Source organism: Pseudophryne corroboree, chromosome 3 (genome assembly GCF_028390025.1).
Source record: "Pseudophryne corroboree isolate aPseCor3 chromosome 3, aPseCor3.hap2, whole genome shotgun sequence".
NCBI lineage: Eukaryota > Metazoa > Chordata > Amphibia > Anura > Myobatrachidae > Pseudophryne > Pseudophryne corroboree.
This window is the reverse complement of record NC_086446.1, coordinates 304,249,264-304,268,130: the sequence shown is the minus strand read 5'-3', so window position 1 is coordinate 304,268,130 and position 18,867 is coordinate 304,249,264. Positions and strand designations below refer to the sequence as shown.

The window sequence follows — 18,867 nt, the reverse complement described above, 5'->3', positions numbered from 1 at the left end:
ACCTTGGTGCACCTCTTTTTTTCTTTGCATCATGTGCTGTTTGGGGACAATTTTTTGAAGTGCCATCCTGTCTGACACTGCAGTGCCACTCGTAGATGGGCCAGGTGTTTGTGTCGGCCACTTGGGTCGCTTAGCTTAGCCATCCAGCGACCTTGGTGCACCTCTTTTTTTCTTTGCATCATGTGCTGTTTGGGGACTATTTTTTAAATCGGCCATCCTGTCTGACACTGCAGTGCCACTCCTAGATGGGCCAGGTGTTTGTGTTGGCCACTTGGGTCGCTTAGCTTAGACATCCAGCGACCTTGGTGCACCTCTTTTTTTCTTTGCATCATGTGCTGTTTGGGGACTATTTTTTAAATCGGCCATCCTGTCTGACACTGCAGTGCCACTCCTAGATGGGCCAGGTGTTTGTGTCGGCCACTTGGGTCGCTTAGCTTAGCCATCCAGCGACCTTGGTGCACCTCTTTTTTTCTTTGCATCATGTGCTGTTTGGGGACTATTTTTTAAATCGGCCATCCTGTCTGGCACTGCAGTGCCACTCCTAGATGGGCCAGGTGTTTGTGTCGTCCACTTGGGTCGCTTAGCTTAGCCATCCAGCGACCTTGGTGCACCTCTTTTTTTCTTTGCATCATGTGCTGTTTGGGGACTATTTTTTAAATCGGCCATCCTGTCTGACTTCAGTGCCACTCCTAGATGGGCTAGGACCGCTAGGTGTTTGTGTCGGCCACTTGGGTTGCTTAGCTTAGTCATCCAGCGACCTTGGTGCACCTCTTTTTTTCTTTGCATCATGTGCTGTTTGGGGACTATTTTTTAAATCGGCCATCCTGTCTGACACTGCAGTGCCACTCCTAGATGGGCCAGGTGTTTGTGTCGGCCACTTGTGTCGCTTAGCTTAGTCATCCAGCGACCTCGGTGCAAATTTTAGGACTAAAAATAATATTGTGAGGTGTGAGGTGTTTAGAATAGACTGGAAATGAGTGGAAATTATGGTTATTGAGGTTAATAATACTATGTGATCAAAATGACCCCCAAATTCTATGATTTAAGCGGTTTTTGAGGTTTTTTTGTAAAAAAATACGAATCCAAAACACACCCGAATCCGACAAAAAATTTTCAGGGAGGTTTTGCCAAAACGCGTCCGAATCCAAAAAACACGGCCGCGGAACCGAATCCAATACCAAAACACAAAACCCGAAAAATTTCCGGTGCACATCACTAAATGTTGCACACTTGAACACACACACACACACACACACACACACACACACACCCCCCTATGACACAGGGGAGCTATTGGGGACAGACCCACACTAAAGTCTGTCAGAGAGACACAGGGGGATCTGCCAGTCCACACACTGCGCCTTATTGTGAATTGTGGAAATATTACCCACTCACAGCGCATATACCAATAATAGGCCCACAGACCTAATTATAATAAACACTTTCTGCCCCTTCTATAACACCCTGTACTTGTATCAGCGTTGTCATGAGGAGAAACAGCGTTCAGGAGCTTCACACTGGAGTTTCTGCAGGAGAAAATGGCACCCAGTGAGTGTTCTGGGAAGTCGGAGGAGAAGCCCCGCCCTTCAGCCTCAGCAATGTAATATTTATACTGGCTAGGGATGGCACATCAGCGGCCGTGCATGTATGTACCCTTTTTGCCAGTGAGAGTAAGGTTTTAAAACATGCCCCCAGAGCACACCCCTCCCCCGTGCTCTGCACCCTTGTGCTGAGAGACATGGTGCGCACTGCGCGTGTACCTGTATGCCGCCAACGATGACCGGAGGATCCCCTCTCTGCAGGACTCTGGTAATATACTCACCAGCCTTCTGACTTTTGGCTCTGTTAGGGGGTGGCGGCAGTGCTGTGGGAGTGAACGCTGGCCAGGCTTGGGCTGTGTTCAGTACCCTTCAGGAGCTAATGGTGTCCTGTCAGCGGAAGCAGAACCATTAACTAATTGAGAAGTTGGTTCCTACTTCCCCCCCTAAGTCCCACGAAGCAGGGAAGTTGCCAGCAGCTTCCCTGTAAAATAAAAAACCTAAGAAAGTTTTTTTTTCCAGCGAAGCTCTGTAGAGCTCCACTAGTGTGCATCCAGTCTCCTGGGCACATTTTCTAAACTGAGGTGTGGAAGAGGGGCATAGAGGGAGGAGCCAGTTCACACTGTTGAAAAGTCTTAAAGTGCCGAAGGCTCCTGCGGAACCGTCTATACCCCATGGTACTAAAATGGACCCCATCATCCTTTAGGACGTAAGAGAAAGGTGGTGTGGCCTCACTGTTAGGTGTGTATAATTGCTGCAAGGGCATGGCCTTGCAGGAAAAGACTACTTTATACCCCAGTTTTGCAACCTGCACGCCCAGACATTGGCCACCACAGGAAAAAAAATCCTGATACATGCCCCTTGCATTATTTGTAATTTTTCCTCCTTTTAATTATGCCCCTTACACATTATGCCACACGCCGTAATGCCTATTACACATGCCACACACTGTAATGCCCATTACACATTATGCCATACACTGGAATGCCTATTGCACATTATACCATACACCATTATGTCCATTGCATATTATGCCACACACCGTAATGCCCATTACACATCATGCCACACACCGTAACACCCATTACACATTATGCCACACACAGTTATGTCCCTGAAACCATTTTATGCCCCACACACAATAATGCCCCTTACAAATGATGCCACACAGTACAGGGCCATATGCACGGGAGAGATGTGTGCTGAGCGAACTGCTCAGCACACATCTCTCCCGCTGCTCAGCACAGCGCGATGTTTGCTGAGCGATGCGGGGGAGGATGGGGGGACGCTCATTTCACCCAGCGGGTGAAATGAGCAACGTGCTAGATTGAGCCTGCATGCAGGCCAAACTAGCACCGGTGATAGCGATGCGCGGGGCCATGCATCGCTATCGCTGTGGGGGGTTACACACGAGTGATCTGTTCTTAAAATCTAAGCAATCTAGTCAGATTGCTTAGATTTTAAGCATGGATCTCTCCGTGAGTACCCCCTTAAAGCTTCTAAGTACTTTTTCAATTACCTGCTCATTTTCAGGGGTCTCAAGCTCATTGCCAAGGGTTTCATTTTTGTTGTAATGGGGTTCATGCTCTGGGTTCCATGCTTCCATTGCAAGCTGTTTCCTACTCATTGCCTGGGGTCTCATGCTTGTGTCAGGAGTTTCTTGCTGGTGTCAAGGGTCTCATGCTCATTGCTAGGAGTTTCATGCTCGTTGCTAGGGGTTTCCAGATCATTGCCAGGGATCTCAAGCTCAGGTCTGGGATATCATGCTCGTTGCCAGGGGTTTCACACACAGCATTGGTGACCCCATATGCTACAGACCGTATTGGTGACTATATACTAGAGGGAGGAGACTAGCAGCTTCTCCTCAGGCTCTGACGGCCGGTGCAGTATGGCCGCAGCCCACGCCTCCAGGAGGACAGCGGGAGGGGGTCCATGTTCTCCCTACCTGAGGCACTGGCAGTGTGTCACAGCCTGTGATGTACTAAGAAATTTAAAGGAATCAAAAGAGTCAGAAGCACAGACGGGAGTGTGGGTGGGACGCAAGGGTAGACATCAGCTTTTCACCTGTCTCAGTTACTGGCTGTCGTGCAGACTGTACTGTCTGTAATGGTCCTGGCCTGGGCAGCCGCCGGCCGGTATCTGGACTGCACTACTGCCACAGCCTGCGCCCTGCAGTCAGACACACGCACGGCCTCGGGACTTCACTCAAGGCAGCTCCACCTCAGAGGCAGTGGCTGGCGTCCGGGCGGGTGGGCGAGTGCGGCGTGACCAATTGGTTGCTAACACACAGGGGAGGCGGAGCTGGGGAGCTGCAGCGCGGGTATCGTCCTCCCAGTCAGCAAATGCATTCCTGACCGGGAGTATACTAATTAAACCAATAAATTAATAAAAATTGGGTTTGGGGCTAATTGGTGGTCTGGTTCACCCCCGACCAAACCCCAGTTTCGCCTATGGTAATGTTGTCTCTAAAATATGGACAGATTTATTAACATTTTGACATGAACATACCTGCAGTCACAAAGCACATAGAGGAGATATACATGTTTGCACATTGTAAATGATACCCTGCACCCTTTGTACATACAATCCTCTATCTAGGAGGTACACTATATATGCTACTTACTCCCTGTAGTTCACCATTTCAGGGTAGATAAATATGTGTTTTTGGAGTGTGTATGGAAGAGGTTAAAACACAGTTGTGTCATTTTGTACGCCCACACAGAGCTGCAGTGGCACAGACATTATAAGCAGGAAAATCATATTACGATCCTTAAAGCTCTATTCACGCCATGCCATCCAGGTCCCTCACGCAGACAAAATGCACTGGGAAGAAGGGATGGAAGGACGCAAGAACCTCCCCATACTGAGCCAACAGTATCCAGAACTCATTCCGTGTCTTTACATCAGCCTTGAAGTCAACCTGCTCAGGTTAGCATTAGCTCAAAGTAGATGGAGTCATTTGTAACATGCTGGTATTTGTGCTTTTTGTATTGTGATAAATAATTTCTGTGTGTGTATACAGTGTGTTATCTGTCTATGAGTGTAGTGCGACATGCAGATGTAGCACATCAGAGATACACATGCCATTATTGCTATAGAGTCTAGATGCAGATTTCTTCATACAGGAAAAAAGAAAGTTTGTACTTTAAATGAAAATATTTAAAGTTTCATGAAAGTAAAGAAATATATAATGCAGTTAAAAATTGCACCAGTTTTATGTTTGTTTGCTTTATATCAGGGGGGTATGAGGTTACAATTCTGCTAGTTGAGATCCTAGTCGTCACAATGCCGCCGCCGCAATCCCGACTAGTGGTGAAATACCCCCACCGGATGCCAGTGCCACAGGCTTTTCTCCCTCTATAGGTGTCCACGGCACCTATAGAGGGAGAATAGAACCTGTGGCAAGCGCAGCGAGCTACCATGCCTGCAGCGAACCCGCAAGGGGCTTTCTAGCGCTCGTCCCGCCTCCGGCATACCAGTGGCCGGAATCCCGACCGCCGGTTTTTCATACTGATCCCATCAGGGGTGTACAGAGAATGCACCAACAGTTTTGACTGAACACATTTTATTATGGGAACTTCATATCAGTGTGAATAAAATTTTCTCATGCCTTTTGTGATATACTGTAATAAGTGTATCTATGTGTACTTGTATATAAATGCCCCGTGTAAGTTCAAGACTAAGAGTGTCGCCATGGTGGCCAATGCCGGGGTTGCAAAAGTGCAAATTAAAGTTTTTTGGGGGTTTTTGCTGCAGAATTATATACTTACATGAAATTCTCTAAGGGTTGACAATGCATTTTGACTAGAGAGTTGTTCACAGTTAAGTGGGGGTAGCCGTTCATAGGCCTGTATATTATTTTTACATGTCCACAGAGATGCAATTGCTGGTCACGCATGTTCACTTCACTGGAAGCCCCATCTTTAATATTAGTGATAGAAAAATAATTGTACGTTTTTTTACATCCCGACTGGAAGATCCTGGAGGGAACATCTATGGGGCTAGTGTATGGTGTGCGTGATAATTCAAGTCATCATTGCTCTGCTGGGCAATGCCATGAATCGCCGCTAGTACAGGGCCATGATAACGTAACTGCAATTATTAATCGCATCATCAAGTCCCATCATCCCCCACTACACTAGGGTAGGAGGTGCGATGCATGATTATGAAATTTTTGGGGGAAGAACTCCTCAAAATTCAGAAGTCTCCAAAACATTCTGGGAAAGTAGGCAAGTACACTTACTATTCACAGTTAGAGACATTTGTGTATAAGGGGCATATTTATAAATCTTATTTTTACTAAAATAATGTGAAAATAGATGTTTTCATGTTCGTTTCACATTATTTTAGTATCACAGAAATGTATTAAATGGCCATTGGAAGAGAATTCACTGGAGGGAGCCCTGCAATAATAATGGCATCTTTAGATGGAGTTATTAGGTCTTCCTCCAGTTTCACTTATTCTAGCTCAGCATTCCCTACCTGCAAGTAAAGCAGAGCCCAGAGTAAGTTTCTGTGATAAGCTATATGTGTCTGATAGACCACAGGCTGATCACAGATTAGAATAAAAAAAAACTTACCTGCAACAAGGGGCAGGTGATCGTTGAGCCACCCTGTCATCTGATGGCTGTTCTCTGTGACCCCAGTCATCTGATAAGTGAACTGAGATGTGAAGTTCCTGCCAGCATCTCTGTTTAATGCATGGGTCAGATGTCCAGAGCAGCAGCACGGGATCAGATGTCCGGAAATCATCAATCCCTGTACTGTGCTGTATGTAGTGTGTGCTCCCCTTCCCTGTACTTTGAAACATATAAGGTAAAAAAAAGGGGTTTGTAGAATGAAAAATCAATAAAATCAGAAGTAGATTAAAGGCATTACAGTAGTTTCAGTAGACACTGAAAGTGGGCATATCAGTCCTTGTATATTCAGACGTACAGATGTACATCAGGGAAGGGCATTGTAGTACCATATGCATAAAGTCGCAGGTAAACAATAGCATAACGTAAAGCAAAGGAGGCCCCAACTGTGTCTATCTCAGAATCAGGACCTCTGAGAAGTGACCCTGCCCTCTTCACAGGCCCCTCCCCCTCAACAGACTCCACCCCCATTAGGGCTGTTCCCATAAATTTCCCAGGCTGGTGTTCGATCCCAATCCACCCCTGCACATCTGTATCTCCATTTGTGCTTTAAAGGAATTAAAAAATAAAAATAATAAAAACCTTAACATGGTCTATAATACAGGGCCAAGAGCCCAATGCTTAATTACAGTGCAAGTATTATAGAGGGAATAAAGGGCTACTTTGGCTATTTGGAGAAAATCTGACAAAATATGAATGTATAAATCATATTGTAATAGAACCACAGATCCAAAATCCAATGCTGTTTTGCTGTGCTCTTCTAGAGATAACAGAGAAGTCATTCATATCTGCAAAACTAGCTAATTTAATTGCCCCCTCAGTACGTTATCTCCACCTGCCACTCAGCGGTCCCTGAGGTAGGCATAGGTTAATTACATCCTTCTCTTGTGATAACATGTCCCTGACAACTTGCAGATACCATGGCCTTTGCAGAGAAGAGATGAGGATAAATTGTCCGAACCGCGCCTTCTAAGTGGTGGGTTGACTCCCAGAAAATGTGGCGTCGACGCCACATCACTCCCCTCCCCCACAGGTCTTGGTCTGCATTCTGAAGAGAATGCAATTTAAGACCTCGCGCATGCTCATACCAGCATACGTGCATGTGCTGAAATCGCTTTATTGCAATTTTACAATTGTGTATCAAGCTGAATTAGGCCCTAATCTCCTAGAATGTGCAGGACATAAAAATTAGTTAGCTACAAGTACATTTACAGAGAAGAAGGTCCTAACAGTACTCTCAAAAGTGAAAGTGGATAAATCCAGATGGGATACATCCAAGGATTCTAAAAGAGCTTAAAGGGTTGCTGGTAACACCATTAACAGAATAATTCAACCAGTCGTTACTGTAGCTACAGGAGTAATTCCAGAGGACTGGAAAATAGAACAGGTAGTCCCACTGCACAAAAGTGGAAGCAAGGAAGAGTCAAGCAACTACCGATCAGTGAGCCTTACATCAATAGTAGAGAAATTGATGGAAACATTATTAAAAGTAAAAGTTATGGAATATCTCAAATCCAGCAATTTACAGATTCCCAAATAGCATGGATTTCCTGGGGGGAGATCATGCCAAATAAATCATATTGACTTTTTTTTTACTGGGTGACTAAAACAATAGATGAAGGAGGGGCCATTGATGTAGCATATTTAGACTTTAGTAAATCATTTGACACTGTCCTACATCGCAGACTACTAAATAAACTTGAAAGCATGGGTTTGGATTCTAAGAACATTGAATGGATAAGAACTTGGCAGGATAGGAAACAGAGAGTAGTAGTAAATGGAGTGCAGTCTCACGAGGGAGAGGTTACATGTGGTGTATCCCAGGGATCTGTACTTGGACCAGTGCTTTTTAATATCTTTGTTCGGGACATTGCAAATGTTTTCGAAGGGAAAGTATACCTTTTTGCAGATGACACAAAAGCATGCAATAGAGTGGAGACAAATGATTGAAACAAATGATTGAGGATCTAGGCAGACTAGAGGAATGGCCAAGAATGTGGCAACTACAGTTTAATGCCAAAAAAATGCAAAATCATACACTTAGGTCACAAAATCCAAAGGTTAAATAGAGTATCAAATGAACTACTATGGAAACTACTCAGGAGGAAATGGATCTAGGAGTTACTATTTCAGGGGACTTAAAGAAATCACTAGCAGAAAGAAAGAAGTAACAATAATGCCACTGTATAGGTCATTGGAAAGGCCTCATCTAGAATTCCATGTTCAGTTCAGGAGGCCAAAACTTCAGAAGGATATATATATATATACAGTATATATAGGTCTGGACACTTTAGAGCACATTTCCAAAAGTTAAAAACTATAGAAATATATCTTCTCTCTTCTCCCTTTCGCCTCCATATTACTTGAATGACTGGTCTATAGCCGTCTGACAAGCTACCTCTCTGACAACTCCATCCTCGACCCACTACAATCTGGCTTTCGCCCACTCCACTCAACTAAGACTGCCCTGGTGAATGACCTGCTTTCGGACAAATCCAGGGGCCACTTCTCTCTGCTCATCCTTCTAGACCTCTCTGCTGCCTTTGACACAGTAAATCATCCTCTCCTCCTCTGCACACTCCAAAACGCTGGCCTCTCTAGCACTGTCCTTGACTGGTTTTCTTCTTACCTCACTAACTGCTCCTTCTCTGTGTCTGCCTCCAGCACCACCTCACACCCTTCCATCCTTCCTGTTGGTGTCCTTCAGGGTTCTGTCCTTGGCCCCCTTCTGTTCTCCCTGTACACCTCTTCCCTGGGTGCGCTCATTAACTCCTTTGGCCTTCAATACCACCTCTATGCTGATGACACACAACTCTACCTCTCCTCTCCTGATCTGTCCCCTTCTGTCCTCTCTCAGGTTTCCAGCTGCCTCTCCGCAATCTTCTCCTGGATGTCTGAGCGCTCTCTGAAGCTCAACATGGACAAAACTGACTTCTCCCTCTCCTTTGCACCCCACATCCAAGCTCTGGCACAATCCTGTCGATTCCAGCTACGCAACATTGCTCGTATCAGGCCATATCTCTTCCAGAGTGCAGCTTAACTTATCATCCACTCACTGGTCATCTCACGACTTGACTACTGCAATGTTCTCCTCACTGGCCTCGCTTGCTCCCATCTTGCTCCCCTCCAATCTGTCCTGAACTCTACAGCTAGGCTTATCTTCCTCTCCCGCTGCACCACATCTGCCACTCCCCTTCGACAAAATCTACACGGGCTCCCATTCCCCTACAGAATCCTCTTCAAACTCCTCACACTCACATACAAGGCCATCGCTAATTCCACTGCTCCCTACATCTCCAACCTCCCTCCCGCCCCCTACGGTCGACTAATGACCGTCACCTCTCCACCGCCCTGGTCACTGCTTCCCATGCTCGTGTTCAAGACTATGCCCGTGCTGCCCCCCCCCCCCCTCAGTGGAACGCACTCGCCTGCTCTATTAGACTCTCCCCGACCTTGCAAAGCTTCAAACGGGCACTAAAAACCCACCTATTCATCAAAGCATACCCTCCCGATGCATAACCCAGTCCTGAGGCCGCGCCTCCACCCCCCTGCCTCATGCCGTGAACATCTCAGCTTTGCTTGCATACTGCCATCGGGCTACCTCCCGCTTGCCTGCACCTCTTGTCATCTGTCTGTCGCTCCTCCTCACTAGATTGTTAGCTCTTCAGAGCAGGGCCCTCTTTCCTCTTGTTATATAAGCCCTCGTCTCGACACATTTCACTCGCAGCTCTCCCCTACTCAACGACCATCTTTACCCTGCTAGTGAAGGCTCATCTCCATCTATGGCCACCTGCCCCTAATAGTACGATGATCACTCCCTCAATACTTACATCTTAGCTGTATTATGTCTTGAGAAAGTGTGGTGCTCTATGTTACCTGTACTCTATTTCTGTTATTTATTTACTGAAATGCTATGTTTTGTCTCCCTGTACTGTCCTTTGTACGGTGCTGCGAAACACATGTGGCGCCTTATAAATAAAATGTAATAGTAATAATAATAATAATAATAATAATAATATATACATAAGAGACTGCACAAAGAAGGGCAACTAAAATGGTGAAGAGTCTACACCTCAAAACTTACCAGGAAAGACTTGAAGATCTTAATATGTATAGTTTGGAGCAGAGAAGAGAGTGGGAGGACATGATGGAAACTTCAAATATATCAAGAGTTTTAACAAGGTACAGGAGAGTGACACTCTTCAAAGGAAAAGAAGTAGTTGAACATGAGGACACATGCTGAAACTAGAGGGAGGTATTCCATGATAATTTGTTGTTGATTCTGTTGTCTTAAGGTAAAGAGGCCTAGTGACATCAAGAGCACCAGCATTACCATCAGCCTGTCAGTTTACCATAGTAGAATAGGTGGAACGTCTGTGAATCCTTTATCATAACAAAGGGAAATTTCTCAATATGCAAAACCCATAGATGTGGGAAGTAGATGCTGGGGTGTAGCAAGGGTGGCTCTGGTGGAGCGTGAGCTCCAGGCCCCGGAAAATGTAGAGTGCGCAGAGCAGGAGGAGAAGGAGCAGAGGAGGCGCACGCTGACTCAGACTCTGAGACTAGGGCAGGCAGAGGCATCAGCAGGAGACACTGGCAGCCAGCACATGTTGGAGCTCTTGCTGCCCCTCAACCTGCTGCAGAGCAGCTATTTCTGCTCCTCAGGCAATTCTGGGACATTATTCTCATTGAGAAATTGGGAGATTATCAGATCAGGGGAGGTTGTCAGTTTTGGGGCATTATTTTCATTGAGAGATTGGGGGGGATTATTAGGTCCGTGGGAGGTCACATTTGGGGCATTATTTTCATTAAGGGATTGGGCAGTTGTGAGGTCAGGTCAGTCAAGAAGCATACATAGTGTTTTTAATTTATTTAAATTAAAAAAGTAAATAATTGAATACAGCTACTTCCATAGTGGCTCTACTGTTGTGTAATGTGTATGAGGGGCTTTACCATGGCATAACATGTATAAGGGGCTTTACCATGGTATAACATGTATAAGGGGCTCTACTGTGGCATAATATGTATAAGGAGCTCTACTGTGGCATAATGATATGCCTCGGCGTGCACTGTCCATATTTTATACATGGGTGGCACCCAAAGGAAACTTTCGCAATGCACTCTACAAAGTTTAGAACTGACCCTGTCACCAATTTAAATATTGTTTTATTTCAAATTTAACATGCCATCACATGTTGGCCAGGCCCCCAATTCAGTATAGGGGCACCAGAACATACCCTTGCTCCAGGCACCATGGCATCTAGCTACACCTCTGAGTAGATGGACTAGACCAGCCTAAATCCTTTGATAGAATATCAAGTGTAACTTGTTGATCAGAAAAAACTTGGTATAAAGAGGTTGGTCGCTTCCTCTGATTAATTCCTGACAAGGTGACACTTTCAGGGTTGAGGCAGTGTTGCTTTTTGAGTCTGCTCTTGTAGTCTTTGTGATTTATTTCTGAGACCATTACAAAATGTGGTTTTCGAGGGTTGATTCGAGGAGACCCACTGCTTGTCTCTGATTGTAGTCACAGGTAACAATTGTGAGGAAAACCATGACCAGTACATGTTAAACATATCATGGAGCATTAGCAGGAAAAATGCAGAATAGAGTGCACTTGCACAACAAACTTACTACACAAGACACACAGTGCCACCTACTGTCCTCCTTTGTAACTTCTCAAGCAATACTCAGCCTGCAGATGCAGCTATTTTGCAAACTTTCTTCTCAACAATTGTGTTTATTCCATTTACCTTAACAGCTTTGTAATGTCTGTCCCCAATTAGAGGCTCTATTATGATCAACTTTGCCATCTGTTTTATAATTGTCACCAAACATCTATTTACACACTATGGGGAAAATTTACCAAGGTGGGAGTTTTTTTTTAGAACTGGCAATGCTACTCATTGTAACCAATCAGGGTTGTTTTAACAGAGGATTGGGCCCCTGTGCAGACTCTGGGTGGGCCCCCTCCTCTCTACGGCGCAGCAGTCTCGGCATTGTGCCAGAGTCCACTGCGCATGCGCAGATCTACGAAACATGGCACCCGCCATGTTACGGAGACAAAAATCACTACTGCGCATGCGCGACGGAAATTTTAGTTGCGATTGTTTCTGCGGTTGCAGCGCCCGACGCTGGACTCCGGAGCGGCAAGTATTAAAATATTGGTGCAATATGTGTAGTGTGGGCCCACCTGGACCCGTGTGCACCGCACATTGCACCCATTATAGAAACGCCAATGTAACCAATCAGATTCTACTTAGGTTCTGCTTCAGAATCTTACGTAAGTCAGCATTCAAGTCAGCCACAGATGTTCCACTTTAACCTTTCATTAAGAAGTAAAATCAAAAGGCACCCAGAGCTCTGTAATTCATGATTAGTGAATAACTGGATAAGTGTGTAGTGTAATATGTCAGTTCTGATAATCTGTGTTAATATAGGATTGGTGTGTAAACTGTAAAGCCCGTACACATGGGGAGAGATGTGTGCTGAACCATCTAGCACAGACTGCTCATCACACATCTCTCCCCCGATCACCACACAGCGCGCTGAGTGAGGGTGAAGGGGTGGGGGGTGACGGGGGAAAGGGAAAGGGGGGGGGGGGGGGGTTGGCGCTCATTTCACCCAACGGGATGTAAGCGATGTACTAGATTGTGCCTGTAATATAGTACCGGCGATAGTGATGTGCGGGGACGCGCATCGCTATCGATGTGGGGCATACACACGGAGAGATCCATGCTTAACTTCTAAGCAATCTGGTCAGATTGCTTTGAATTTAAGCCGTGATCTCTCTGTGTGTACCCCCTTTAGTGTATCTGGGAAAACTACTGGCATCAATAAAATCTACTGCAACATGTGCAGAATATGATCCACACATATACACCTGTAAAATAAATTGATTTTATTGAAATGGGAAAATATGTGATGCAGAAGAGCAGCTTTTGCAAACCCATAACCATCTCTATAACAACACAGCAATAATTCTATAAAACAATAATTTAGAATAGATCATACCTGGGTGTTAGGGTGTTAGAAATGGAACATGTGAAAAACAAAAGGCTAGACTAGTGATGACGGCTTCTGTTCTTCATGCAGTGCCTGGCTGTATTTTCTATATCGATACAAATTGCTAAAAAGTAAATTGCAACTTTTAACTTCTATTATATTTCCAATTACATGTTTGGTCATACACTATTGGTTCCTTCTAGAGCTAATAATACCACTTTTACACAAAAAACCCAGGTTCGACCCAGGTTTCTGGACACAGTTCTCAGACCAGGGTCAGACCCTTTATACACTGAACATTGGACCCGGGTTATTCCCGGGTCAGTCCCATTTATACCCCTTTCACACTGCCAATGCCGGATCCCACCCAGGAATTGGAAACGGGTCCTTCCCCGGTGGGATCCGGCATTGGACCCTGACAGGCAGCTTCCCGACCCGGCAATATGCCGGGCCAGTTGCCATATCGGTGGGGAGCGGAGCCGGCACTAGGGGATGAGCTCACCTCTGTGCCGCCTCTCCCTATGTAGTGAACGTGTCCCCGGTCACATCGACCCAGGAGCCCATTCACGCTGCCCCTGACCCGGTATTCAACCCGGGAATAACACTGCTTTATTCCCGGGTTGGAATTACTGGGACAGGCGACCCGGGATTTCGACCATGGCGCTTTCACACCGCACACGACCCGTGTTGACCCGGCATTATGCCGGGTCGATATCAGGTTATTTGTGCGGTGTGAAAGGGGTATTACACTCAGGGCCAGATCTAGCCCTTGTGGAGCCCCGGGCAAAAAAATAGGGGCATGGCTTCATGAAGGGGCATGGTCAGCTATGCCCCCAGTAGTATTGCCCCCCAGTAGAGTTGTTGTGCCCCCTAGTTTGTGCCCCCAGTAGTATTGCCCCCAGTAGAGTTGTGCCCCCTAGTTTGTGCCCCCAGTGTTGCCCCCAGTAGAGTTGTGCCGCTTACAAATAAAAAAAAATAATAATAATTAATACTTACAATCCCCGCTCCTGATTCCCGACTGCTGCTGCCCTCCATATCCGCCCGCTGGCACCGCTCCTCTGATCTATGGGAGAGACATGATGACGTCTCTCCCCTTAGCACAGCATAGACACTAGAGGTCAATCATGACCTCTAGTGTCCATGTGCCGCTCCCACAATGCAGTCCGGCGCGCAATGACTTTATCGCTCACCGCACAGTCAGCACCGCACAGCACCGGGGGGGCACCACCAGTAGCGGATCTTGCCACGGCGGCAGCGCCCTCCGGATGGCAGCGTCACCCTCCGGATGGCGGCAGCACCCTCCGGAAGGCTGCGCCCCAGGCAAAAATCCTGTGTGCCCATATCAAGATCCGCTACTGATTACACTGAACCCGGGTATGCCCTGCATGTCACTCACAGACCCTCCCTTGAGATGGACCTCTGCATACACAGGCAATCAGCAGCTTTTAAGCATAACCTGGGTCGGATAACCTGGGTCGAGTTGTTTATACCCCTTTCACACCGCACAAATAACCCGGTATCAACCCGGCATATTGCCGGGTCAACACGGGTCAGCGTGCGGTGTGAAAGCGCCATGTCGGAAATCCTGGGTCGCCTGACCCGGCAATTCAACCCGGGAATAAAGCAGTGTTATACCTGGGTTGAATACTGGGTCAATGGCAGTGTAAAAGGGCTCCCGGGTGGATGCGACCCGGGACCCGTTTACTACAACAGGGAGAGGAGGCGCGGAGATGATCTCATCTCCCAGCAACACCTCCTCCCCCGCTGCCGGCTCCGCCCCCCGCTACTATGGCAACCCGCCCGGCATATTGCCAGGTCAGGGAAGCCAGCAGCGTCCAATGCCGGATCCCACCCAGGAAGGACCCATTTCCAATTTCCGGGTGGGATCCGGCATTGGCGGTGTGAAAGGGGTATTACACTGTATCTTTACCTGGGTCCATCTCTGGTAGACCCAGCAATAACCTGGGTCAAAAGCTCGGTGTAAAAGGGGTATAAGAATCTCTTAAAAAGGGAGTAAAACATCACACTTGCATGTTCTTTTAGTGTTGATGGTAAGTTCTAGTAGTGCCAGTTGGGGGTGTAGGTAGTCTTTGGAATCCTCATGGATTTTACGGGTAAACTTACCATGCAGAGGTTTCAGACACTGAATTTACTGGTGAAATTATTTTAAATACAAATCCAGACATGCTTTGTATTGAATGTTATTGCTTCTTCATATCCAGTGGCTGAAACCACTGAAGATGTGGCGGCTTTGAAAAGCTTCTATGGGAGTCATTCAGACCCGATTGCACGCTGCATTTTTCGCAGCCGTGTGATCGTGTCTGAACTGCGAATGTGTGTGACACGAAATGCGCAGGTGCGTCAGCCGTCGGCGATGGCCGTCGTCGGGCAGTGACGAATCCTACGAAGAAAGCGATCGCACCGGCAGTAGCAAGAAGATTGACAGACAGAAGGCGTTCGTGGGCGGCAACTCACCGTTTTCTGGGAGTGTCCAGAAAAATGCAGGCGTGCCCAGATGTTTCCAGGGAGGGTTCCTGATGTCAGCAACATCCCGGATCGTCGCAGCACCTGAGTAAGTCCTGGGCTGTGCAGAAACTGCACAAACTTTTTTTGTGCAGATGACTGCACAGCCGATCGCACCCCTGCACAGCGATTACCCCCTCCCCTGTAGGCGGTGATTACCTGGACAATATAGCCTGCGTGTGACCAGGTCCGAATTAGGCCCAATGTCTATACTATCCATGCCCTTTTGGAAAGTGACAAATTCAGCATGTGTAAATCTGATATACATTATGGACACAGTGTCTGAATGTGTTACATAAACAGGACCACTGTAGAATATCTAGAGAGGCTACAAAGGGGTATATCATTTATTATGAATACACTTTTCGCATCTATCGCATCAAAAGTGGCTTTTTTCCAGTTTACACGCTCCCGTTTTTTATCCTATCAAATGGCAAATGTGTGAAAACACGATTTGCACAATAATTGTTGGTGGGGAAACCAGAGTAAAGTGTAGGTGAAAATGGGGAAATCTGCAAAAAATCCAAAATAATATAAAATAACAATATAGAAGTGTATTAGTGGTCATAATAAAAGTATCTGGTGTACTTAAATGGAGACAAATAGCTGTTGTATGCATTTTTCAAAAAAAGTGAAACAATGATTGAAAGCAAGCGCTTTTCAGCAAAGTAAGTGCTCAAATTAAATAACGGGTACGTAAAAATGGGTATAAGTATATATTTGGGTAATTTTAAGCAACTTTAAAATAAAAAAAATGATTACTCCCACCTGAAAGCCTAAAAACACTTGTCCAACTCATAAAGCACCCCAGTATACTGTACCTGACCCATACCTTGTTCCTCCTATTTACATCATTTTGCACTTTATCACCTAAAAATTACATGATATTATTGGCCAATTAAAAATAATTGAAAACTTTTAAGTGTCTAATTAGTCAACTTTTCACTTGCTCAGAGATGGTGAAAAGAAATTTGTGATAAAACCTATGGAGAATTATCACATGTGTATAATTGAATAGGTCCCTTTTCAAGAATTACAATAAAATCCTGTTTTTCATGTGAAAAAGGGTTTTTGTGTCCGATTGAATACTCCCCTAACAAAGCAAGCAGCCAACATCAGTGATACGAGATAATACTTCATTGACATTGATAACATTGGTTATATTTTGTCAGTCTGGGTATCCTAACCTGACTAGCTTTAGCATGTATTATTTCAAGCCTAAGCATATAACCATTTACACCAGAGTTTTCCAAACTCCGCCATTACAGTTCAGGTTTTAAGGATATTATTTCAAGTCTATGGGTGAGATTCAAATGATATATCACGCCCAATTTCCTTTCTAAAATGATCTCCGTTATCGCGCATATTGCGCCCATAGTAATCAGGTTTAGCTGTGTAAAGGGTTGGGTGCCTCGCTACTCCGGGGGTAGCGAGCTGAAATAATGATACAACGTTCCTGAGGGCAGAAACAGAACGAGTGTGGAAAGGGGTGAAAATAAATGAATCCCGCCCTATCTGTTATGATGAAAATATAATAGTATTTTACTAGTAGTATAATAGTATATTTAATACTACTGGACAGTTTACAAATTTTAAGAACCACCTACCCCAGTGTTTCCCAAATCCCACCATTTATAGTCCAAGTTTTGAGGATATCTTAGGCCAGATAGTTAAATCGTATTGACTGAGGTACTCATTAAGTCACCTGTGCTCAAGCATGGATATCCTTATTATTTATTATTTATTTATTAACAGTTTCCTATATAGCGCACCATATTCCGTTGCGCTTTACAATTAGAACAACAGTAATAGAACAAAACTGGGTAAAAACAGACAGACATAGAGATAGGAAGGGAAATAGGCATTGATACACAAGGATAGATGCTACCTATTGCATAATGGTCCACCAGATTGCTAGGTTCTTAATGGGTTGTATGATATGATCACCCAGCAATGTTGGCCAAGGGTCAGTAGGGTGTGAGAGTAAAGAAAGACAAGATATGTGATGTTATGTGTACTGTACAGAGAGGATGTAATTAGATAGGGAAGCACTGAAGGTTATGTGGGTGGGTCTGCAATTTGATAGGCATGTCTGAAGAGGTGAGTTTTCAGGGAACGTTTAAAGGTTTGGAGACTAGAGGTGAGTCTTATTGTGCGTGGGAGGGCATTCCACAGAGTGGGTGAAGCCCGGATAAAGTCCTGTAATTTTGAGTGGGAACAAGTAATGCATGTGGATGAGAGACGCAGATCTTGTGCAGAGCGGAGAGGTCGGGTAGGGAGCTATTTTGAGATGAGTAAAGAGATGTATGTTGGTGCAGTTTTGTTAATAGCCTTGTATGTAAGTAAAAGTATTTTATATTTAATACGGTAGAATACCCGTAACCAATGGACGGACTGACAGAGCGGATCTGCAGACGATGAACGTCTAGCGAGGAAGGGTAGCCTCGCAGCTGCATTCAAAATGGATTGTAATGGTGAGGGCCTATGTTTGGGAAGACCAGTCAGGAGACTATTACAATAATCAATGCGGGAGATAACGAGAGCATGGATTAGAGTTTTTGCTGTGTCTTGTGTAAGATATGGTCGTATTTTGAATATGTTTCTGAGATGTATGTAACATGATCTTGAGACAGATTGAATGTGGGGATCAAAGGACAGTTCAGAATCAAGAATGACATCTAGGCAGTGAGCTTGTGGGGTAGAGATGATTGCTGAGTTATCAACAGTGATAGAGATATCAGGTTGGTAACTACTATTGGCCGGTGGAAATATAATTAATTCTGTTTTGGAAATATTAAGTTTGAGGTGGCGAGATGTCATCCAAGATGAAATGGCAGAAAGGCATTCAGTGACACGGCCCAATACAGATGGTGACAAATCTGGGGAGGATAGGTAGATTTGAGGTAGATTTGAGTATCATCTGCATACTGAAATCCGAAAGAGTTGATTAGTTTGCCAAGAGATGTGGTATAGATAGAGAAAAGCAGAGGACCTTAGACTGAGCCTTGCGGTACTCCAACTGAAAAAGATAGTGAAGAGGAGGTGGAATCAGAGAAACGAACACTGAAGGAGCGATTAGATAAGTAGGATGAGAACCAAGAAAGGGCTGTGTCCTGAAGACCTAGGGATTGTAGTGTTTGTATGAGAAGGGAGTGGTCAACAGT

At 45.4% G+C, this 18,867-nt stretch overlaps 1 protein-coding gene across 1 annotated transcript in view; it reads left to right on the top strand.

Moving 5' to 3' along the window:
- The first annotated feature begins 4,279 nt into the window (after positions 1–4,279).
- ZNF831 (zinc finger protein 831) overlaps positions 4,280–18,867 on the top strand; it is a 222,945-nt gene continuing 208,357 nt past the window's right edge. Inside the window, exon 1 of the mRNA XM_063963143.1 lies at positions 4,280–4,466. The gene's annotated coding sequence lies outside the window, so the exon portion shown is untranslated. The remainder of the gene's footprint in view (positions 4,467–18,867) is intronic.